At 43.4% G+C, this 24338-nt stretch overlaps 16 non-coding genes across 16 annotated transcripts; 11 read left to right on the top strand and 5 right to left on the bottom strand.

Moving 5' to 3' along the window:
• Positions 1-14698: 14698 nt before the first annotated feature.
• trnaa-agc lies at positions 14699-14771 on the bottom strand. Its single transcript has one exon. It is a non-coding gene; the product is annotated as a tRNA-Ala (tRNA).
• Positions 14772-14880: 109 nt separating this feature from the next.
• Positions 14881-14954, top strand: trnai-aau. The gene has a single exon. It is a non-coding gene; the product is annotated as a tRNA-Ile (tRNA).
• A 224-nt stretch (positions 14955-15178) lies between these two features.
• Positions 15179-15251, top strand: trnar-ucg. The gene has a single exon. It is a non-coding gene; the product is annotated as a tRNA-Arg (tRNA).
• Positions 15252-16135: 884 nt separating this feature from the next.
• On the bottom strand, positions 16136-16208 carry trnaa-agc. Its single transcript has one exon. It is a non-coding gene; the product is annotated as a tRNA-Ala (tRNA).
• Positions 16209-16317: 109 nt separating this feature from the next.
• trnai-aau lies at positions 16318-16391 on the top strand. The gene has a single exon. It is a non-coding gene; the product is annotated as a tRNA-Ile (tRNA).
• Positions 16392-16615: 224 nt separating this feature from the next.
• On the top strand, positions 16616-16688 carry trnar-ucg. Its single transcript has one exon. It is a non-coding gene; the product is annotated as a tRNA-Arg (tRNA).
• An 884-nt stretch (positions 16689-17572) lies between these two features.
• trnaa-agc lies at positions 17573-17645 on the bottom strand. Its single transcript has one exon. It is a non-coding gene; the product is annotated as a tRNA-Ala (tRNA).
• Positions 17646-17754: 109 nt separating this feature from the next.
• trnai-aau lies at positions 17755-17828 on the top strand. The gene has a single exon. It is a non-coding gene; the product is annotated as a tRNA-Ile (tRNA).
• Positions 17829-18052: 224 nt separating this feature from the next.
• Positions 18053-18125, top strand: trnar-ucg. The gene has a single exon. It is a non-coding gene; the product is annotated as a tRNA-Arg (tRNA).
• Positions 18126-19009: 884 nt separating this feature from the next.
• On the bottom strand, positions 19010-19082 carry trnaa-agc. Its single transcript has one exon. It is a non-coding gene; the product is annotated as a tRNA-Ala (tRNA).
• A 407-nt stretch (positions 19083-19489) lies between these two features.
• trnar-ucg lies at positions 19490-19562 on the top strand. Its single transcript has one exon. It is a non-coding gene; the product is annotated as a tRNA-Arg (tRNA).
• Positions 19563-20628: 1066 nt separating this feature from the next.
• On the top strand, positions 20629-20702 carry trnai-aau. The gene has a single exon. It is a non-coding gene; the product is annotated as a tRNA-Ile (tRNA).
• Positions 20703-20926: 224 nt separating this feature from the next.
• trnar-ucg lies at positions 20927-20999 on the top strand. The gene has a single exon. It is a non-coding gene; the product is annotated as a tRNA-Arg (tRNA).
• A 1066-nt stretch (positions 21000-22065) lies between these two features.
• Positions 22066-22139, top strand: trnai-aau. Its single transcript has one exon. It is a non-coding gene; the product is annotated as a tRNA-Ile (tRNA).
• A 1173-nt stretch (positions 22140-23312) lies between these two features.
• trnaa-agc lies at positions 23313-23385 on the bottom strand. The gene has a single exon. It is a non-coding gene; the product is annotated as a tRNA-Ala (tRNA).
• Positions 23386-23792: 407 nt separating this feature from the next.
• On the top strand, positions 23793-23865 carry trnar-ucg. The gene has a single exon. It is a non-coding gene; the product is annotated as a tRNA-Arg (tRNA).
• The last annotated feature ends 473 nt before the right edge of the window (positions 23866-24338 follow it).

The raw sequence follows: 24338 nt of genomic DNA, 5'->3' as shown, positions 1-24338 counted from the left end.
GTTTCTGAGTCTGAACGAAAGCAAACACAGAAACTAGCAACTGTTGCCTTTCTGTCTTTCTTATCTCCTCTCTGTGTCCTCCAGCTAAAATAAATTCGGTTGGCCAGTCAAAGTGAAATGACTCTCGATCGTCCTCATAATAGTCAACGGGATAAATTGTCATTGCACTTAGTTTTTTTTTAGTTTCCTTCCAGTCTAACTGCGGTAAAATCAGACTCATACATGTAAACAAACCGGCGTGAGGATGAATATGCAGATGGTATAGATCCTTATGCAGATAGCCATAATGGCTGCTACAGACAGCTAGTTTCTGTGTTTGCTTTCATTCAGACTAATGTGTGAAATAACTCATATAAAAATCATGTTTATTTGGAAAGACGTAGACGAAGCTCAGCAGCTTCTTGTTTTCTCTGACTGACGGAACTGGTGAGTGCAAAGTTAGCATGACCCCGAGAGACACAATGGATAACTATCAGAAGAAAAATTAAAAATGTTGCTTTTTGTCTGCCTGCATGTGAGGCTAAATTTGACAACCAGTTATTACCGGTGCAAAAATCAACCTGAGAGGATGGCTTTGAAATCTACTAATTGTAATAAAATCAGAAACTGTTCGGTGAAGGTTATGTAGTCCTGATGGCGATTATCTACTGTGGGAAATCCTTTTATTTATTCATTTTTATCTGCTTGTCTGTGTTCACTGAAAATTGCCTTTGGACTACGGGCCCAAGGGCACTACTACCTGTTTTTAATAATATATTTTAATATTAAAAGTAGAGCAAATGACTTTGTGTAATGTAAAATGTGTCAGAAACACATAATTCTGTCTGCATAAAATATGAAGTGAAATTGAAATGCATATTAATACAATATATATGTTATAAACAGTATGATGTTAAAGTAGAAACATCAGAAGTGATTTTCACATCATGTGTGTGTGAGGCTGTGTGAGTTTTTTGTAGAAGAGAGAGATTTATTTCTTTTTCCCTCTGAGCTGCGAGGTTTTTCTGAAGTGACCTTATTAAGAGCCTCCCCGCTGAGAGAGATTTTTTGTATTTTGAGATGTGAGAGAGGGAAGGAAGTAAGTACAGTAGCAGATAATGGCAGCAAAAGAGAAAGAGATGCAAGACAAATGAAAGAAAAGTAAGTAAGAGAGAATTAAAGTAAAGATACAGAGAGGAGAAGAGTCAGAAATAGAGCAGAGTCTGCAGGCTTCATGAATTCTTTAATGGATCAAATGCTGCTGACTGATACTGCACCTCTGAGAGGGAAGAAGGGATGAAACCAGACACAAAAGAAGAGACTGCTTTTAAGGATGGCTAAATGAGAAAAAGAGGCAGCAACACACACATAAACACAACTGACAACTTTATATAATCACTAATGAAACAAATAAACAAAAGCACAACAGAAAAACAAATTAGAACAACAGAATGACTAATTTTATTTGAAGAGAAAGACTGAGCAGATGAACAGATGGAGGATGGAGAGTTTATTATTTTCTCATCAGTGTATTTAAGTCAGTGTACATCATACTCATGAAAGGCGATGAATGTTTTGCCTGATTGTAGTTTAATGTTTAAAAAATGTGTTTAAAGCAATGTATATTTTTTTTTAGATTAGCTGTATCTGGTTAATCAAGCACAATACCAGCAAACAATGGGGTCCACATTTAAAATGATTCAGCTGCTCATGTCTGCTAGCATCGCCCAAAATGATTGACTGGATATCACGCCTACAAATTACCCAACTGCTTCTGTTCTTGTTATGATAAAGACGTTGCCTTTGAGCGCATATGACACAGAACTCTGAAATTGGACTATTCATCAAAACCACAGGGTTATGCTCAATGACAACATTTGCAAAATGTTTTAAAAAGTCTTTAATAAAGAAGGAAATGTTAACTTTTGGACTGTGATGAGACACAAACTTCAGCCTTGTGCATAAAATTCTCATGTGGAACACAAACATCAATCACTTCTACGTCCAAACCTTTACATACATCGTCAGCTGTTGTTTCAGAAAGGCCAAAATCACTCACTGTAAAGGGGCTTAAATCAACCTGATTTCACCTGCGTTACATGATGGTGGCATGTAATGTGTTAAAATTATGTGCCGGTACCACGGAAACAATGGAAAGTCCATTAGGATCCTTTGTCGTGGTAGACACATGAATATGACCCAGAGAAGTGACGCAGTTCAGATGACGGCTTTATAAGGTGACAAATGTCCGTATCTTTCCCTAAACCTAACCAGACCTTAACTACAGCGCTGTCACACCATAAAACATCACAATTTTTTAACAGTGATTTGTAACAGTTTTTGAAACCACAGACAAATGCAGCCTGAACTTACAGAAATACATGAAATAACCACAACCTCTTAACGCACATACAACCACCACATAATGAAGTGTTGAGAGGTTGTGGTCATTTCATGTATTTCTGTGAGATCAGGTTGATTAAATCATTTTTACAGTGAGTGAATTTGTCCTGTCTGAGACAAAAGTTGATGATCATGAGGGAAACGCGGTGAAATCTTTGATCGTTAATCCAAATTGGTGTTCTAGATCTCGCTGTGACACACGTCCGTCGACAACCAATTTGGAGCTTTGACGAACCAAATCAGAATACTCATGCTGGCGTGACATTTCTTAAGTGCAGGTTTTTTTTTTTAATAACATTTAGAGGGAAACACACTTGTTTTACTTAATATACCCCAGCACACACACAAACCAACATGATTTAGATGAAACAAAAAAGTAGTTTGTGTAACTTTGCTGCAATTTTCAAACATCAGAGCTGCAGACGGATGATGAGCTGATGACGTGTCTCTGCTTTCATTTCATTTATTTATTTATTTATATTGTAACGCTGCGATTCACCACACATTCATCTCACAATCTGACAGCTTCAAACTAATACCGAGATTTTATTATAAATGTCTCACACAAAGTGACATGCAATAAACATACACGATTGTTGTTGTTGCACAGTCTAAAGGCGCCTTAAGATCGATTCAACATTCAACACTAATCAAACCATACTATAAATAAAACATTAAAATACCACAAATAAAGACAATAATGTTCCGTAAAATGTCAAAGGTTTACCATTCAAGAGATGACTTGCATTGACTTATTACAATTAGCAAAAAAACTATAAAATACCATATATGTAGGTAATAAGCCACAGTTAAAGCTTCTAAAACTGTCAAAACTCTCAGACGAAAATGTGAAATGCTGTCATGTGGGTCCTTAAACTCTTGGTTGCTTCATATTATAAACAAGAGTCATCTCCCATAATACTCCAAATACTCTCATGATAAATAAAAGATGATGGCTGAAACTGGACACTCAGCTTCAGCAGCGAGCACATGTCCTGTCCTTCTTGTCCTCATCACATGTCCGTCGTGATCATCTGTAAGAATAACCAGGAGATTATACTGACTGCTTCATTTCACACAGTCTTCACACTATTTGCTCTGAATAGATTTTCTCTCTCTTGTGACAAGCTCATCCATTTCCACTTAATTTTATATCCAACATGAATCATTAGAGATGCTTCACCGAGCTTCAGTTTCAGCTTTTGTGTGTTCTGGCTGCTGCCGTCTCCCAACACAAACATGCTGATTACCTGCGCAGGTTTAATAATCATTACTGCAGGTCACTGTTTTTGTTTTTGAATATTTATTGCCTGTAAAACTTAAGCTACTTTTAATTTATGCTAAAACTGTAGCGACACATCTGACACATGCTGAGCGTCTCTCCCTAGTTTTGGTATCCAGTTGTGGTCGTCTATCGTTTGGATTCTCTGTTGTGGAAATCTTCAGCAGCTGTTGTCACAGGTCAGTAAAAGAAAACTTCAGCCACAGTTCCTGCTTTTCACAACCAAGCTGGTAAAGGCCTGATGTTAGAGTGCGAGGAAAAGAAACATCTTTTTTAGGTTATTGCGTTTTTCATCTAAAGCCCGCATGACCTGTTATGTTATTTTCATGGTAAGTGAGGTTACTCAGAAAATGTGTGCATGTTCTAGGGCACATGTTTTACATCATTTAAGGTCTTTTTGTCCACAAGCTTTCTGTATATGAATGGATAGAGGAGAGAGTTCATTCTGAGCCATAAATATGTCAGAAAAAAGGATCAACAGCATTATAACCTGTCTCCTTTTGAAACCCTCCAAGGGAAGCATACAGTTTTTGATATCTTAAAGAACCCTCCTGACTCCAGGCATCTTGTTTCTAAGTTTGTAGGTTTGTTTGATGGATCTAGTGTAGCCTCTACTGTGAGGATCAGGGAGGCTTGGAAAGAGGAACTGGGCATTGAACTATCTGAAGTTGCATGAGACAAGAGTTTGTCTGTTTGTTTGATCTGTTAGCAGCGGATACCAGCTGATCCAGTTGTTGTTCATCGTCTTCACTATTCTAAACTCAGGTTGCACTAGGTTTACCCTTCTGTCTCGCCACTGTGTGACAGATGTCGAGTGACAGCAGGCACATTGTCTCACACCTTCAGGTTCTGCCCTTCACTGACTGGTACTCAAAGGCCTATAAAAGATCCTCCTCCCCTTTGGAAGCTTGACTCGCCATCTTCAGCTGCTCGCAATCCACTCTGTGCTTCTCTACAGCCATACAAGTCTTTGATGCTGGGGGTGACTGCTGCCGACACTCATTTTGAGGGAATGGAAATCACCCTCTCCCACTTCCTTCTGGAGATGGATGGCTGACATGATCTCAGTCATACAGATTAAAAAACTCAGGTTCTTGAGAACCAATTCAATTAAAAAGTTCTCAGCTATCTGGGACTCATTTCTTGCCTACCTAGACGAGGCAGGAAGGATGAGTAACTCACCCAGCTAATCTCATGGTCCTTGTTGGAGATCTAATGCACGGCACTTTTAAGCACTCTGTAATAATTTTCCTGGAATTTTTGGTGTCACCTGAAGAGGTTTTAGCCAGCACCAAAATGATAAAAGTTAAGAATAAGAATATAATAGCAATTTATAAAGCAACTGTTGAACAAGCAGAACATAAACTTACATACGACATCTTTGACTTTCAGCAGTTAATTCCCGTCTCATCCACAGCTGCTGTATATTAGACATGCAGCTGGTGCTGGATAAACGCAGCTAGCTAAGCTGCATTGTTTTGACTGGGCCTGAATGCTCTACTGTGAAGCTAGTGTTAATGGGATTTCTCATTTTAGTAAAAGCCGTTTTATTTCTGGTGAAAATATTAAAAAAACACCTCCTGCACCCCCTCGCCTAAACTCCACACTCTTCTCCCTCAAACTCTCTCCCCTCCCTCCCTTCTAATGTTGTAATAAAATTATTTTTAACCAGTTTTGTTCATTGTGGTTTCATTTACTCAAGCATGATAGACATTTTTGTTTATCAAATGGTCAAAAATAACAGGAAAAGGCAAAGATTTAAAATTTTCAGATAAAGTAAAACAGACTCATTGTCTTTACTGTACGTGGATGATCATGCTTACTGTGCATAGTCACCCCCCAAAGGTCTGTTCTGAGGTTATTTTATTTTATTTTAATTTTCTATTGTGTATTTTTTCATTTTCTTTTCAATCTTTATTTAGCTGCTCATTTATTTATTTATTTTCACACGTCTGAGCTTACCTGTTATTTGACTGTTTCTGTTGATTTGTCTTATTGCTTTCTGAAAACCCACAAAATAAAGTATTGAAGAAAAAAAAAAACAACCTGTCTCCTGTTAAAAAGAGAGGCAGCTGACCACCAGCCCAGGGTTCTCATCATTTAGATGAATCTGCGTCCATGGAAGGTCACGTTGAATTAACTACCAGCAGGTCCTATTTGCACTGTACCCACAGATACACAGTATGTAAACATCTAATGACTGTCAGACAAGATCTGTAAGAAACACCTTGAGTGGGAAAAAGGAAGCGGCACCGATCCTGCAGTATCTCCATTTGTCAGTCACATGCTGAGGAGTGAAGGCCAGGTGTGCACGTAATCCAGCTGAATAATATTCAGACTCTTATTCATATGTCTGCCTTTTACCAGAAAATGGCGCAGAAAAGCAATGAAGCAGGCCATTACTCCTCCTGACAAGGCTGCAGCGACATTTTATTATTATCCGATCTGCAGGACTCCTCGGCCGGTGTTCATCGAGCTCCAGGAGAGGCAGCTGGAGAAAATATTTCCCCTCTGCAGGCGGACGCCTGACGCTTCATATTACTGTAACTTCTTCTGGAAGCTCATTGGTATTCTGCCGCTTCCACAGCCGTGAAAAGTAGGGACAAATATAATGAAACTTCTGGTTGTTTGCAGGTATAATGGATGAAGCAGAAACAGGGATGAGGGGAGGAAAAGAGTCGGTGGAAAGGTAAACTACACAAAAGAAACAAATGGAGGATGAGGAAAAAAAGTAAAGATGGAGAAAAGAGAGAACATGAAGAGATGGTGAGAGAAGAAAGAAAAAATTGAGAGAAAATTGAGGATGAGTAAAAGTAAGTAAGTGAAGATGAAGTAAGAGGGGAAAATAAGGGATTACAAAGAGAGAAATGGTGAAGAAGAAGTGAGAAAATCAGATGAAAAATGGGAAGAATGAGACAGAGGAAAGAAGGAGTGAGGAGGGTGGATCACGGTATGAAAAAGGAAAGATGGAGGGAGCGGAAAGTAAATCAAAAGGAAAAGAGATAAGGAAGGACTGATGAGTAAAGAGAAAATTAGGTGGGAAGAAGAGAAAAGGAGAGAAATAGAGAAGAACAGAGGACGAAAGGACAAAAGAAACTTGTAATGAGATATGGAGAGACGACGTGGAAGTAAAGAAAAGTAAATGTAAAGAACCAAGGAGAAAACGGATGACGGGTGTGATTGAAAGATGAAAAATGAGCGAGAAGAAATGAAAAATGAGAGATGAAGGTGAAAGAGAGCAGAGATGCAGAGGAGGAGAAGGAGGCGCTGGCCCTGGCTCGTGTCCTTGTTTTCTTGTTTCTTTCCTGTGCTTGAATAATTAATGGCAGGTTTAGCATACCATTACCTGCTGCTACACATACACACACACACACACATGCACACTGAAACACAAACACACAGGCAGCGTGTAAATATGAACGGCACATACATGCACTGAACACGTGACGAGACAAACATATTTTGCATGTTCTGTGTGAAACATAGTCGTCACATGTGCTAATTTCTTGTTTATCACCACTAATCTCCTCAAAACTCATGATGAGGGTTGGGCCGATGGGCGATGCCATAAATTACAGCAAAAACACAGTAGATACTATGTGTTTTTTTTTTATGTTATGTACCTAATTTATGTGCGCTCATTTCAATTCAGCTCAGTGTGAGAGTCTCTACTGCGTCTTGCTCTCATTATGGTGGCGCCCACTACTATATCCTGTCATTCACACACACACACACACACACACACACACACACACACACACACACACACAACCAGTACACACTTAGAGGAAAAAAAAGAAAGTGTAAAGCCTCACTAGCAGCCTCTGGAGGCTGCAGTGTTCATTACATCCCATCCTAAAGGTGGAACAACAGAAAAGGACATGACAGTGATTGAAAGTCCCAAAACACAAACATATATCATATGCATTCCCCCAAATGTGTTGTTGTTGAAAACTCAATTGCCAGACATGAGGCTGGATTACCAACCGGAGAAAATGGGCCACTGACCTCAGACCTCCAGGGTCCCCAGAAGCCCAGGTTTACTCCATAACATTTGGGTCAACATACATTTGATTAATCGCAAAAGTGTTATTAACTCCGACTAATCAAACCATAATATAAATAAAACATTAAAATACAAAAAATACCATAAATAAAGACAATAATGTTCCATAAAATGTCAAAGGTTTACAATTCAAGAGATGACTTGCATGAACATATTACAAAAAGCAGAAATACTATGACGGATGGAGGTGCCCTGGTCTTGAAAAGGGACTCTTGAAGACTTTAAAAGTTTTAGTTTCTGTTGAGCTCATTTGTTGTGAAGTTGTGTTTTTATCAAGGTGAGGAACAGGTCATATTATTCCATCATAGCAGTACTGTAAGGCTGCAAACAACTATTATTTTCTTTAATAATCTATTGATTCAGTGGAGTTCAGTATAAAATGTCAGAAAATAGTGAAAAATGCTGATCATTATTCCCTGAAGCCCAAGTGAACATATTCAGATGACTTGTTATCGATCGATCAATAACTTTATTTGTTTGTGCAGCAGTGTAACACAGGATAAAAACACAAAGCACATGAACACATTGTATAAATATAGAGAGCAGAATATACAAATTAAAGCCATTTAACACAAACAGTTTCAATATAAATACATTTTTTAAAATTTCAACATTTTCTCACAATTTAGTTGAAAGATGATTGAAGGGATGAAATAGTTTTTGTAAGCGTTAATTTTAGCTTTAAAGAGAGGACTCTGTATAAAGGCTTCATAACTTATAACTAATAATGTGATGCCATCACTAAATTTTCATAGATCATTTGTAAGCCCTGACAAGAACAAGTTTTGGGTTACCAGGTTGTCTGACTGGTTGACATGATGAATGAACATCTGACTTTGACCCTGTCTGGATGACCGTGAACCCATGTGTGTCTAAGTTGTGTTGTGGTCTGTCAGGTCCAGTGTCAGTGTGGAAATCACCACTAACTCTAACTCCTATACTGTATAAACTGAACTGCACACACTGTCCTCATCTACACACACACACACACACACATACAGGGAGGGTGCAACTGACGTTCCCCCATGTTCACTACAGTGGAAACTCATAAAAATCCTGTTACACACTTTTACACCAACCAACTGATTGGTAATTATAATATCAACCACTGTTCAGATTCAGTAAAAGAAAAGATGTAGCCACTACACAAATAGAGATCCTAAAAGTCGGATAAAAATTTTAATCTTTTAAGTCACTACTGAAAAAATCATTAAAGAGGATGTATGCATATTTCAAGCTCTATATTTATATTCTGGGACTCTACTGGAATATCTTTGCATGATTTACAGTTAAAAACTCCTTATTTATCTTATACTGGCCCTTTATGCAACCCCTCAGTTCAGCCTCTGTCTGAAACAGGCTGTTTTAGCTCCTGTCTCTTTAAGGCCCCGCCTCCTGATGAGCCCACTCTGTTCTGATTGGCCAGCTCTCAGAAGCTGCTCCTCGGGAGACATCGGCCAGCTGCAGAGTTTACGTCAACAAACCATGAAACAAACTGTGCGAGAAGCCGACGTCAGCTCATTCAGACCAGGCTGATGCCCTGACTTTTGACTTGCAGGGAGCATTTTTATTAACGGTACCAGTCAAAAGTTTGGACATACTTTCTCATTCAAGTCAATGGGAAGGTATCTCCAAAAGTTTTGACTGGTTTTGGAACTTGACTGTGTTTGTCATCCAACATCATAACAGTATATAACTAACAGAAAATCACTAAAAGCATGATATGTCCCCTTTAAGCTTCTTTGTTTGGCCTTTTAAACTTCTTTTACATTTTTTAAAATATATTTTATAGGCCAGTATGTCATTTTTTTCACCTACTTTTTTCACAGTATTGAGCACTTGGCAAGCTCTGGGTAGGAAATGTGCTGTATAAATAGTGCATTGCTTTCATTAGATCAAGAATTAGTTGTGTCATGTCTTTTTCACCTTTTCATGCTTGTTCTCATCATTATTTTCTCTCTCATCATCCTTCCATCCCACCTGCTGGCATAGACAGTTCAGCTGGTAACTGTGGGAGGAAGAAAAAGCAAGAAGATGAGGTGGGAGGGTTTGCAGCAAGCTGGATTAGTGACAATCAATTAACTGTGGAGAAAATGTGAGTGGGAAGACGACGGAGAGATTCAAAGAGAGGGAATGACAAGCAGGAGAGATGAGATAAAACAAACAGGCGGAGGGAAAGATGGAGAGACAGATGAAACAAGTGAAGGACAGGTGAGACAGCACCTGTAAATAGAGCAATAAGAAGTGACAGAACATTGTTCACAGTGTTTCTGAGCTATAAAAAGTCATCTTTATCTCCACCTTGATGTCACAGTTTCATTCATTCTAAGAAAACAAATAATACACAGTGACAGCCACCTTCACGTTTACAGTCTCACGCCCATCCCTGACACATCTAACTAATGAGCCGAGTAAACGGTCTCATGTGGCTTTTAGTGACGCATTTTGGTTTGCTTGATTTCTTTTCCAGGTGAAAAAAGGGGAAAATACAACAAGTTCATCCACTGATCCAGATCCAAGCCTTGGGTTAAATCCCCAGCAGCAGTGCTAGCCGTGCACTGTCAGGGTGCTGTTGGGGAGCAGTTTAGGGATCATGTCTTTGTTCAAGCATGAGTGACTTATTCTGGTTGGTCTGTCTTCTTCTGTCTGCACTTTTATCAGGTGAGCAAGGACAGCAGCACTCTTTCTAATTATACCATTGTTTAAAGGCACATTTGTCACTTCAGGTATAACTGAATGTACAAACAGGGATATAAAAATGAGCGTGCAAGAAAGGGCACCGCAGCGTATCATTATATTTTTATCTAAATCCATTTTCTGCAATCAAACTCCAATGTAGCTGTAGCCAAAACATTTAGATGCATTATCTGTTTGTCCAATTACACCAAAAAATGAAGGATATTTCACTGTCAGCTGTGTTTCTAACTGTGTTAAAGCCTGTGAGTTTTCCATATCTGAAACTGTTTTACTGCTAAAATGTAGAACACACACACACACATACACACACACACACACACACACACACACACACAAACAAGTGTCTTGTCCTTTGCAAGAACATTGTATACACTTATACTAATTTCCTTGATGTTTAACCAAAATTGTCATATAACAATCCTCAAACTTTACCCTGATTTACCCTGCGGTGTTAATGACTGAATGACATTTCTGCACTCACACCATAGACTGTAGGCCTATATGAAGATAGTCATAGCGAGGTGTGACGCCACCTCTTCCGTTTGGAGCCAGGATCTAAATAAGGAGTGTGGCGTGTTGCCTTTCATGCTCTGGAAACACACCGCGCTACCTTGGACCCAAGCTAATGCTATCTTACTGGAAACACTGAGCGCTGCACACTTGGGCTAACGTTAGCTACTTTAGCTAAATTGTGCTAAAAGGGTAAGTATCATAATCAAGAAAGTTAAACTTAGTGAAATATTGCGACAATAGTCCGACTTAGTGCGAGTCCCCGAGCCAGGGAGAGCAGCAGGTGAGCAAACTATCAATCACAGCTGTCATCATCATCATCAACATCCACATGGCAGATATCAAAGCTACTATAAGTCTTCATATCTTATTAAAGGAGCAATTATGACCACCAGTACACTTGTTAGAGGGCCTGAATATAGAGATTACAACCATAATGACTTGTTGAAAAAACAACTGATTTAGTATATCTAGAGAGAAGTTGAGTCAGTTGGAGCATCTAGTGGCTGTCAGTGACACTTTAAGGTGCTTCAGCCTCAAGACATGGTAGCTGCTGCTTGACTCACTTATAATCTTACAAACTCTCCTACACAGACACGCACATGTGCACACACACACTTGTGCAATGGCACACAACGCCACTGCAAATACACAGCCATACACACAGACATGCACACACAACCCTGATGCACACATAAAACTTAGGCACAGCAGTTCTTCACATACACTCTCTCACACACACACATTCCTTATTCAAACTTCTCCAGTGCTCAGGGTTTCTTTGTCTCTCTGCCCTTGTTATTTGTGATGAGGCGGAGAAAACGCCACAATGGGCCAATAATTAACTGAACCTTGCAGTGTAAGTTGTCATTTTGCAGACATGGAACGTTGATAGAAGGATGAGGGAAGGGCGGAGACAAAAAAAAAAACAGTACACCTAGGAAGGAGGAGAGCAAAGTAACAGACGGAGGAAGCAAGGATGGCAAGAGGGAGGAAGAGGAGAAAATCAGATGGATTCACAAGGAGATAAATGTAAAGGAAAGGTGGGGAGGATAGTAAAAGAGGGGAGAGTAGGAAGATGGGTGAGGTAAACAAGGCGGGGGGAAGAGAAAGGGCAGGAGGTTGGAGGTGGAGGGGTGAAGTGATAAATGAGAGTCATAGAGAAGAAGAGATGAGGAGAGCTGAGGTAGAGAAAAACAGGAGGGGAAAAAGGATGATTGAAGAATAGGAGAAGAAAGGAAAAGGGGGGAGAGAGCAGAAGAAAATAGAAGACAACAGAGAGTGAGAGGTTACATTAAAACAGAGAAAGAAACATTAAAAGAGCATGTACATGTTGATACATTAAGGAGAGAAAGAGAACTTGATATTAACATACCACTTATATTTCATAAACATGAAAGAGAAAAGAAAAGATAAAAAAGGGCCCTTGACCTTAAAAGAACGTATACATTTTCATGCAAAAGGGAAGAGAAGAGAGGGGAAAGAGAAAAAATGGAAGAGAGAGAGAAAGAGGAACAAAGATAATAAGGTGTGTTAAGGAAAAATGACTCCTTGAAAAAGCCATTTAACATTTCACATCACAGAAAGGAAGAAGACGAGACAGACTGAAAGGAGAAATATAGAGAAAAAAATCAATAAAGGAAGCTTAACAGCTGAATGAAACAGCAGATTTTTGCTAATCATGACAGATTAAAAGAGAATGGTTACAATCGATACAGCAGAGGCTAAAACATCCTGACTTTTGTTCACTAGCAATAGTTACTTCCCAAAATGCAACTTGATATCATCTCTTCATTAGAACCTCCCATAGTTTCTGTTGTAAATGTACAGCCTTCAAGCCTGAGCCAAGATAAGCCTGATGTATGGAGCTCTGAAAGGCCACAGTGGGAAATTTCCTTGGTGTTACCTCTCATCCATATTTCTAGAGGGAGGACGAGCTCTGCAGTGACTACATCTATGGCTGGCTATTGCTATAGTCTGGGTGACATTGCCATGTCTGTATCATCGCAACTGATGTGAAAGGATAAGGCTGGTCATTTTATATATATTTCTTACAGTCAACCAATCTCATTTTTGGAGCCAAACCAACAAGGATCTACTTACAAGTATAGTGTGTGTATCCAAAACCTGATATATCTTATTGTTCTGTGCCGTAGACCTTTGTTGTTGTCCAAAAATGATTAAAAAAACACATCAGGCCACATCGCTGCACTGAGTAACATGTTCCTTTGTCCCTCTCAGGAGAGTAGTTCTGTGTGAGACAGATGCCACTGAGCATGTGCAGGAATGCAGTTTTCTTTTACAGCTTAACTAGACTGTTGTGCTACATATCACAACCTCTTGACTTTGTATGGAAGTTCTTTGAGAAATGTCCAACTATAGTGCAAAGTCAAAAGGTTGTGATTAATGTCTATCAGCAGGTCTCAACGAGGGGAGTCACATCCACCTACTACATGACGTACATTTACTAATTTGGACATCACTCTCGGAGTTGGGTGTGTTCCCCAGAGATAAAGCTGAGCTACTGACACATGTAAAGTACTCCAAAGGGACTGTCCATAACCTGTTGTTCCGCTTCTCCTTTCCACAAAGTTAGGTTATAAAGAATAAGCAATAAATAAAAAGTGCAAAGGAAGAATTGCCTTTGGAGTTCCTCGCTACATGTTACACGCTGTGCTTTCCCTGTGTTATGGGTGTATAAATAGGTAGAAGTCTGTGGGCAATGAGGCAATGAGTGAAGTTTTGGCACCGTAGTCAGCACACTTGTCTATGATCTGGAGACTCCAGTTTGAGACCCAGTGTGGGGACCTCATTCGAAAGATAGTTTATTCATGAACACTTATTGTAACACTTTGATTTTCTACAATATAAAGCGTGAAAAAAACAAAAACAAAAACAGGATGTTTAGACCTCTTTTCGCTTTTATTCAAATATAAATACAAATATCAATAATTTGGCTGCCTCAATAAATACAAATACTAGGCTCTCTGCACATCCCTAGACAGAACACAGTTTCCTTTTGTAATGCAGTGATTGTGGGACATCACAAAAGGTAGTGGATGCTGACTGTATCGTCAGAAAAGAAGGTAGTGGAGAATGCGGGCATCGATCCCGCTACTTCTCGCAGGCTCTGCTTACTATGGGCACACTCAGCAGGAGTAACGCTCTGGAGGAATCCTGGTTTACGTCAGTTCCTTCGAATCAAGGCATTGTGCGTTTCCTGCCATGAAGATTTGGATGCACAGCGTTGACTTTACAATGCTGCGACGACGACTTTCAGGGACAAGACCCATTTTACACCAAAGAAGAAACGGGAATGGAGAATGCGGGCGTCGATCCCGCTGCCTCTCACATGCAAAGCGAGCGCTCTACCATTTGAGCTAATTCCCCTCTGGAGGTGCCACCTGGGGAAGTATTCACCAGGTGCTGAAGATTTCCAATGAAGTTAGTGACTGGTTTTCCCCACTGACATGCTGTGTGTCTCGTGCAGTATTTTCCTGAGAAATTGGTGGCCACGCCCGTGGGCTCAGAGGATTAAAGCGTGGATTTAGATTCAGCAACTGTGAGTATTCAAAGTTTTCAAGGAGATGATTATGAAGGTAAATGTCCTCCAGAAGGTCAGGCATAGTTATGTTCCTCATCAAGAAAGTATCGTGGTGACACGTCAAAATATCTTTTTGTAATGGCGTGACGGTGGGACATCAGCCTCCAAACAAACAAAAAGTAGTGGATGCTGACTGGCTCCACAGAACAGAAGGTAATGGAGAATGCGGGCGTCGATCCCGCTACCTCTCGCATGCTAAGCGAGCGCTCTACCATTTGAGCTAATTCCCCTCTTAAAGACAATTACGAGAGAGGTGCCAACAGGTCGCAAAATACTCGAAAGCGATTGCTTCCCTGTCATTGTATAAGGGACGTGGTTGTAAGAGGACTGTCAGCAGCAGGCCAGTTAGCTCAGCTGGTTAGAGCGTGGTGCTAATAACGCCAAGGTCACAGGTTCGATCCCTGTACTGGCCAGGAACTGCTGTCGTAAAGGGACAAGTCCTTGTGCCGCCTGCGGATGCAATGAAAGTCGACGTAAACTTCCCACTGTTTCTAACCCATGGGTTGACCAACAGTGCCACATCATCTCACAGGTGTATCCCATGACGGCGAAAGCGTCACGTCCAAAGTCCAGCTCCTTCTTACTCTACACTACTACCAACGTAGCCCCATTGAAATGCACACGTCCCTTTCCACGTGACCACGTGGCCTAAAGGACAAGGCGTCTGACTTCGGATCAGAAGATTGAGGGTTCGAATCCCTTCGTGGTTGGACGCCCCCACTTCCGTCGGACTTGCGTATGTGTCTGTTGAGTGAGGACAATCCCAATGAGAGGCTATGGACATCAAGCAATGCGACGTTGCTGACTATGGGTAAAAAACTACGAGTGGTCACAGAGATGCAGGAGATTACGCAAGGTGCGTGGTAAAAACTTTGGGAACTTAGAGGAAATATGTGTTTTCCGTGACCAACATTTGTGTCAGAGGGTGTACCTGTAAGAACTGGGCACCCTTGCTCTGCTTATTATGGGCACACAGCAGGAATCCTGGTTTACGTCAGTTCCTTCGAATCAAGGCATTGTGCGTTTCCTGCCATGAAGATTTGGATGCACAGCGTTGACTTTACAATGCTGCGACGACGACTTTCAGGGACAAGACCCATTTTACACCAAAGAAGAAACGGGAATGGAGAATGCGGGCGTCGATCCCGCTGCCTCTCACATGCAAAGCGAGCGCTCTACCATTTGAGCTAATTCCCCTCTGGAGGTGCCACCTGGGGAAGTATTCACCAGGTGCTGAAGATTTCCAATGAAGTTAGTGACTGGTTTTCCTCACTGACATGCTGTGTGTCTCGTGCAGTATTTTCCTGAGAAATTGGTGGCCACGCCCGTGGGCTCAGAGGATTAAAGCGTGGAGTTAGATTCAGCAACTGTGAGTATTCAAAGTTTTCAAGGAGATGATTATGAAAAGGCAAAAGCTGCCTGAGAACAGAAGGTAAATGTCCTCCAGAAGGTCAGGCATAGTTATGTTCCTCATCAAGAAAGTATCGTGGTGACACGTCAAAATATCTTTTTGTAATGGCGTGACGGTGGGACATCAGCCTCCAAACAAACAAAAAGTAGTGGATGCTGACTGGCTCCACAGAATAGAAGGTAATGGAGAATGCGGGCGTCGATCCCGCTACCTCTCGCATGCTAAGCGAGCGCTCTACCATTTGAGCTAATTCCCCTCTTAAAGACAATTACGAGAGAGGTGCCAACAGGTCGCAAAATACTCGAAAGCGATTGCTTCCCTGTCATTGTATAAGGGACGTGGTTGTAAGAGGACTCTCAGCAGCAGGCCAGTTAGCTCAGCTGGTTAGAGCGTGGTGCTAATAACGCCAAGGTCACAGGTTCGATCCCTGTACTGGCCAGGAACTGCTGTCGTAAAGGGACAAGTCCTTGTGCCGCCTGCGGATGCAATGAAAGTCGACGTAAACTTCCCACTGTTTCTAACCCATGGGTTGACCAACAGTGCCACATCATCTCACAGGTGTATCCCATGACGGCGAAAGCGTCACGTCCAAAGTCCAGCTCCTTCTTACTCTACACTACTACCAACGTAGCCCCATTGAAATGCACACGTCACTTTCCACGTGACCACGTGGCCTAAAGGACAAGGCGTCTGACTTCGGATCAGAAGATTGAGGGTTCGAATCCCTTCGTGGTTGGATGCCCCCACTTCCGTCGGACTTGCGTATGTGTCTGTTGAGTGAGGACAATCCCAATGAGAGGCTATGGACATCAAGCAATGCGACATTGCTGACTATGGGTAAAAAACTACGAGTGGTCACAGAGATGCAGGAGATTACGCAAGGTGCGTGGTAAAAACTTTGGGAACTTAGAGGAAATATGTGTTTTCCGTGACCAACATTTGTGTCAGAGGGTGTACCTGTAAGAACTGGGCACCCTTGCTCTGCTTATTATGGGCACACAGCAGGAATCCTGGTTTACGTCAGTTCCTTCGAATCAAGGCATTGTGCGTTTCCTGCCATGAAGATTTGGATGCACAGCGTTGACTTTACAATGCTGCGACGACGACTTTCAGGGACAAGACCCATTTTACACCAAAGAAGAAACGGGAATGGAGAATGCGGGCGTCGATCCCGCTGCCTCTCACATGCAAAGCGAGCGCTCTACCATTTGAGCTAATTCCCCTCTGGAGGTGCCACCTGGGGAAGTATTCACCAGGTGCTGAAGATTTCCAATGAAGTTAGTGACTGGTTTTCCTCACTGACATGCTGTGTGTCTCGTGCAGTATTTTCCTGAGAAATTGGTGGCCACGCCCGTGGGCTCAGAGGATTAAAGCGTGGAGTTAGATTCAGCAACTGTGAGTATTCAAAGTTTTCAAGGAGATGATTATGAAAAGGCAAAAGCTGCCTGAGAACAGAAGGTAAATGTCCTCCAGAAGGTCAGGCATAGTTATGTTCCTCATCAAGAAAGTATCGTGGTGACACGTCAAAATATCTTTTTGTAATGGCGTGACGGTGGGACATCAGCCTCCAAACAAACAAAAAGTAGTGGATGCTGACTGGCTCCACAGAATAGAAGGTAATGGAGAATGCGGGCGTCGATCCCGCTACCTCTCGCATGCTAAGCGAGCGCTCTACCATTTGAGCTAATTCCCCTCTTAAAGACAATTACGAGAGAGGTGCCAACAGGTCGCAAAATACTCGAAAGCGATTGCTTCCCTGTCATTGTATAAGGGACGTGGTTGTAAGAGGACTCTCAGCAGCAGGCCAGTTAGCTCAGCTGGTTAGAGCGTGGTGCTAATAACGCCAAGGTCACAGGTTCGATCCCTGTACTGGCCAGGAACTGCTGTCGTAAAGGGACAAGTCCTTGTGCCGCCTGCGGATGCAATGAAAGTCGACGTAAACTTCCCACTGTTTCTAACCCATGGGTTGACCAACAGTGCCACATCATCTCACAGGTGTATCCCATGACGGCGAAAGCGTCACGTCCAAAGTCCAGCTCCTTCTTACTCTACACTACTACCAACGTAGCCCCATTGAAATGCACACGTCACTTTCCACGTGACCACGTGGCCTAAAGGACAAGGCGTCTGACTTCGGATCAGAAGATTGAGGGTTCGAATCCCTTCGTGGTTGGATGCCCCCACTTCCGTCGGACTTGTGTATGTGTCTGTTGAGTGAGGACAATCCCAATGAGAGGCTATGGACATCAAGCAATGCGACATTGCTGACTATGGGTAAAAAACTACGAGTGGTCACAGAGATGCAGGAGATTACGCAAGGTGCGTGGTAAAAACTTTGGGAACTTAGAGGAAATATGTGTTTTCCGTGATCAACATTTGTGTCAGATGGTGTACCTGTAAGAACTGGGCACCCTTGCTCTGCTTATTATGGGCACACAGCAGGAATCCTGGTTTACGTCAGTTCCTTCGAATCAAGGCATTGTGCGTTTCCTGCCATGAAGATTTGGATGCACAGCGTTGACTTTACAATGCTGCGACGACGACTTTCAGGGACAAGACCCATTTTACACCAAAGAAGAAACGGGAATGGAGAATGCGGGCGTCGATCCCGCTGCCTCTCACATGCAAAGCGAGCGCTCTACCATTTGAGCTAATTCCCCTCTGGAGGTGCCACCTGGGGAAGTATTCACCAGGTGCTGAAGATTTCCAATGAAGTTAGTGACTGGTTTTCCCCACTGACATGCTGTGTGTCTCGTGCAGTATTTTCCTGAGAAATTGGTGGCCACGCCCGTGGGCTCAGAGGATTAAAGCGTGGATTTAGATTCAGCAACTGTGAGTATTCAAAGTTTTCAAAGAGATGATTATGAAAAGGCAAAAGCTGCCTGAGAACAGAAGGTAAATGTCCTCCAGAAGGTCAGGCATAGTTATGTTCCTCATCAAGAAAGTATCGTGGTGACACGTCAAAATATCTTTTTGTAATGGCGTGACGGTGGGACATCAGCCTCCAAACAAACAAAAAGTAGTGGATGCTGACTGGCTCCACAGAATAGAAGGTAATGGAGAATGCGGGCGTCGATCCCGCTACCTCTCGCATGCTAAGCGAGCGCTCTACCATTTGAGCTAATTCCCCTCTTAAAGACAGTTACGAGAGAGGTGCCAACAGGTCGCAAAATACTCGAAAGCGATTGCTTCCCTGTCATTGTATAAGGGACGTGGTTGTAAGCGGACTCTCAGCAGCAGGCCAGTTAGCTCAGCTGGTTAGAGCGTGGTGCTAATAACACCAAGGTCACAGGTTCTATCCCTGTACTGGCCAGGAACTGCTGTCGTAAAGGGACAAGTCCTTGTGCCGCCTGCGGATGCAATGAAAGTCGACGTAAACTTCCCACTGTTTCTAACCCATGGGTTGACCAACAGTGCCACATCATCTCACAGGTGTATCCCATGACGGCGAAAGCGTCACGTCCAAAGTCCAGCTCCTTCTTACTCTACACTACTACCAACGTAGCCCCATTGAAATGCACACGTCCCTTTCCACGTGACCACGTGGCCTAAAGGACAAGGCGTCTGACTTCGGATCAGAAGATTGAGGGTTCGAATCCCTTCGTGGTTGGACGCCCCCACTTCCGTCGGACTTGCGTATGTGTCTGTTGAGTGAGGACAATCCCAATGAGAGGCTATGGACATCAAGCAATGCGACGTTGCTGACTATGGGTAAAAAACTACTAGTGGTCACAGAGATGCAGGAGATTACGCAAGGTGCGTGGTAAAAACTTTGGGAACTTAGAGGAAATATGTGTTTTCCGTGATCAACATTTGTGTCAGAGGGTGTACCTGTAAGAACTGGGCACCCTTGCTCTGCTTATTATGGGCACACAGCAGGAATCCTGGTTTACGTCAGTTCCTTCGAATCAAGGCATTGTGCGTTTCCTGCCATGAAGATTTGGATGCACAGCGTTGACTTTACAATGCTGCGACGACGACTTTCAGGGACAAGACCCATTTTACACCAAAGAAGAAACGGGAATGGAGAATGCGGGCGTCGATCCCGCTGCCTCTCACATGCAAAGCGAGCGCTCTCCCATTTGAGCTAATTCCCCTCTGGAGCTGCCACCTGGGGAAGTATTCACCAGGTGCTGAAGATTTCCAATGAAGTTAGTGACTGGTTTTCCCCACTGACATGCTGTGTGTCTCGTGCAGTATTTTCCTGAGAAACTGGTGGCCACGCCCGTGGGCTCAGTGGATTAAAGCGTGGATTTAGATTCAGCAACTGTGAGTATTCAAAGTTTTCAAGGAGATGATTATGAAAAGGCAAAAGCTGCCTGAGAACAGAAGGTAAATGTCCTCCAGAAGGTCAGGCATAGTTATGTTCCTCATCAAGAAAGTATCGTGGTGACACGTCAAAATATCTTTTTGTAATGGCGTGACGGTGGGACATCAGCCTCCAAACAAACAAAAAGTAGTGGATGCTGACTGGCTCCACAGAATAGAAGGTAATGGAGAATGCGGGCGTCGATCCTGCTACCTCTCGCATGCTAAGCGAGCGCTCTACCATTTGAGCTAATTCCCCTCTTAAAGACAATTACGAGAGAGGTGCCAACAGGTCGCAAAATACTCGAAAGCGATTGCTTCCCTGTCATTGTATAAGGGACGTGGTTGTAAGAGGACTCTCAGCAGCAGGCCAGTTAGCTCAGCTGGTTAGAGCGTGGTGCTAATAACGCCAAGGTCACAGGTTCGATCCCTGTACTGGCCAGGAACTGCTGTCGTAAAGGGACAAGTCCTTGTGCCGCCTGCGGATGCAATGAAAGTCGACGTAAACTTCCCACTGTTTCTAACCCATGGGTTGACCAACAGTGCCACATCATCTCACAGGTGTATCCCATGACGGCGAAAGCGTCACGTCCAAAGTCCAGCTCCTTCTTACTCTACACTACTACCAACGTAGCCCCATTGAAATGCACACGTCACTTTCCACGTGACCACGTGGCCTAAAGGACAAGGCGTCTGACTTCGGATCAGAAGATTGAGGGTTCGAATCCCTTCGTGGTTGGACGCCCCCACTTCCGTCGGACTTGCGTATGTGTCTGTTGAGTGAGGACAATCCCAATGAGAGGCTATGGACATCAAGCAATGCGACGTTGCTGACTATGGGTAAAAAACTACTAGTGGTCACAGAGATGCAGGAAATTACGCAAGGTGTGTGGTAAAAACTTTGGGAACTTAGAGGAAATATGTGTTTTCCGTGATCAACATTTGTGTCAGAGGGTGTACCTGTAAGAACTGGGCACCCTTGCTCTGCTTATTATGGGCACACAGCAGGAATCCTGGTTTACCTCAGTTCCTTCGAATCAAGGCATTGTGCGTTTCCTGCCATGAAGATTTGGATGCACAGCGTTGACTTTACAATGCTGCAACGACGACTTTCAGGGACAAGACCCATTTTACACCAAAGAAGAAACGGGAATGGAGAATGCGGGCGTCGATCCCGCTGCCTCTCACATGCAAAGCGAGCGCTCTACCATTTGAGCTAATTCCCCTCTGGAGGTGCCACCTGGGGAAGTATTCACCAGGTGCTGAAGATTTCCAATGAAGTTAGTGACTGGTTTTCCCCACTGACATGCTGTGTGTCTCGTGCAGTATTTTCCTGAGAAATTGGTGGCCACGCCCGTGGGCTCAGAGGATTAAAGCGTGGAGTTAGATTCAGCAACAGTGAGTATTCAAAGTTTTCAAGGATATGATTATGAAAAGGCAAAAGCTGCCTGAGAACAGAAGGTAAATGTCCTCCAGAAGGTCAGGCATAGTTATGTTCCTCATCAAGAAAGTATCGTGGTGACACGTCAAAATATCTTTTTGTAATGGCGTGACGGTGGGACATCAGCCTCCAAACAAACAAAAAGTAGTGGATGCTGACTGGCTCCACAGAATAGAAGGTAATGGAGAATGCGGGCGTCAATCCCGCTACCTCTCGCATGCTAAGCGAGCGCTCTACCATTTGAGCTAATTCCCCTCTTAAAGACAATTACGAGAGAGGTGCCAACAGGTCGCAAAATACTCGAAAGCGATTGCTTCCCTGTCATTGTATAAGGGACGTGGTTGTAAGAGGACTCTCAGCAGCAGGCCAGTTAGCTCAGCTGGTTAGAGCGTGGTGCTAATAACGCCAAGGTCACAGGTTCGATCCCTGTACTGGCCAGGAACTGCTGTCGTAAAGGGACAAGTCCTTGTGCCGCCTGCGGATGCAATGAAAGTCGACGTAAACTTCCCACTGTTTCTAACCCATGGGTTGACCAACAGTGCCACATCATCTCACAGGTGTATCCCATGACGGCGAAAGCGTCACGTCCAAAGTCCAGCTCCTTCTTACTCTACACTACTACCAACGTAGCCCCATTGAAATGCACACGTCCCTTTCCACGTGGCCTAAAGGACAAGGCGTCTGACTTCGGATCAGAAGGTTGAGGGTTCGAATCCCTTCGTGGTTGGACGCCCCCACTTCCGTCGGACTTGCGTATGTGTCTGTTGAGTGAGGACAATCCCAATGAGAGGCTATGGACATCAAGCAATGCGACGTTGCTGACTATGGGTAAAAAACTACGAGTGGTCACAGAGATGCAGGAGATTACGCAAGGTGCGTGGTAAAAACTTTGGGAACTTAGAGGAAATATGTGTTTTCCGTGATCAACATTTGTGTCAGATGGTGTACCTGTAAGAACTGGGCACCCTTGCTCTGCTTATTATGGGCACACAGCAGGAATCCTGGTTTACGTCAGTTCCTTCGAATCAAGGCATTGTGCGTTTCCTGCCATGAAGATTTGGATGCACAGCGTTGACTTTACAATGCTGCGACGACGACTTTCAGGGACAAGACCCATTTTACACCAAAGAAGAAACAGGAATGGAGAATGCGGGCGTCGATCCCGCTGCCTCTCACATGCAAAGCGAGCGCTCTACCATTTGAGCTAATTCCCCTCTGGAGGTGCCACCTGGGGAAGTATTCACCAGGTGCTGAAGATTTCCAATGAAGTTAGTGACTGGTTTTCCCCACTGACATGCTGTGTGTCTCGTGCAGTATTTTCCTGAGAAATTGGTGGCCACGCCCGTGGGCTCAGAGGATTAAAGCGTGGATTTAGATTCAGCAACTGTGAGTATTCAAAGTTTTCAAAGAGATGATTATGAAAAGGCAAAAGCTGCCTGAGAACAGAAGGTAAATGTCCTCCAGAAGGTCAGGCATAGTTATGTTCCTCATCAAGAAAGTATCGTGGTGACACGTCAAAATATCTTTTTGTAATGGCGTGACGGTGGGACATCAGCCTCCAAACAAACAAAAAGTAGTGGATGCTGACTGGCTCCACAGAATAGAAGGTAATGGAGAATGCGGGCGTCGATCCCGCTACCTCTCGCATGCTAAGCGAGCGCTCTACCATTTGAGCTAATTCCCCTCTTAAAGACAGTTACGAGAGAGGTGCCAACAGGTCGCAAAATACTCGAAAGCGATTGCTTCCCTGTCATTGTATAAGGGACGTGGTTGTAAGCGGACTCTCAGCAGCAGGCCAGTTAGCTCAGCTGGTTAGAGCGTGGTGCTAATAACACCAAGGTCACAGGTTCTATCCCTGTACTGGCCAGGAACTGCTGTCGTAAAGGGACAAGTCCTTGTGCCGCCTGCGGATGCAATGAAAGTCGACGTAAACTTCCCACTGTTTCTAACCCATGGGTTGACCAACAGTGCCACATCATCTCACAGGTGTATCCCATGACGGCGAAAGCGTCACGTCCAAAGTCCAGCTCCTTCTTACTCTACACTACTACCAACGTAGCCCCATTGAAATGCACACGTCCCTTTCCACGTGACCACGTGGCCTAAAGGACAAGGCGTCTGACTTCGGATCAGAAGATTGAGGGTTCGAATCCCTTCGTGGTTGGACGCCCCCACTTCCGTCGGACTTGCGTATGTGTCTGTTGAGTGAGGACAATCCCAATGAGAGGCTATGGACATCAAGCAATGCGACGTTGCTGACTATGGGTAAAAAACTACTAGTGGTCACAGAGATGCAGGAGATTACGCAAGGTGCGTGGTAAAAACTTTGGGAACTTAGAGGAAATATGTGTTTTCCGTGATCAACATTTGTGTCAGAGGGTGTACCTGTAAGAACTGGGCACCCTTGCTCTGCTTATTATGGGCACACAGCAGGAATCCTGGTTTACGTCAGTTCCTTCGAATCAAGGCATTGTGCGTTTCCTGCCATGAAGATTTGGATGCACAGCGTTGACTTTACAATGCTGCGACGACGACTTTCAGGGACAAGACCCATTTTACACCAAAGAAGAAACGGGAATGGAGAATGCGGGCGTCGATCCCGCTGCCTCTCACATGCAAAGCGAGCGCTCTCCCATT

This window comes from Thunnus albacares, chromosome 6 (assembly GCF_914725855.1).
Source record: "Thunnus albacares chromosome 6, fThuAlb1.1, whole genome shotgun sequence".
NCBI classification, from domain to species: Eukaryota; Metazoa; Chordata; class Actinopteri; order Scombriformes; family Scombridae; genus Thunnus; species Thunnus albacares.
Note: the sequence above shows the minus strand (reverse complement) of the source record. Positions and strands in the feature narration are given on the sequence as shown.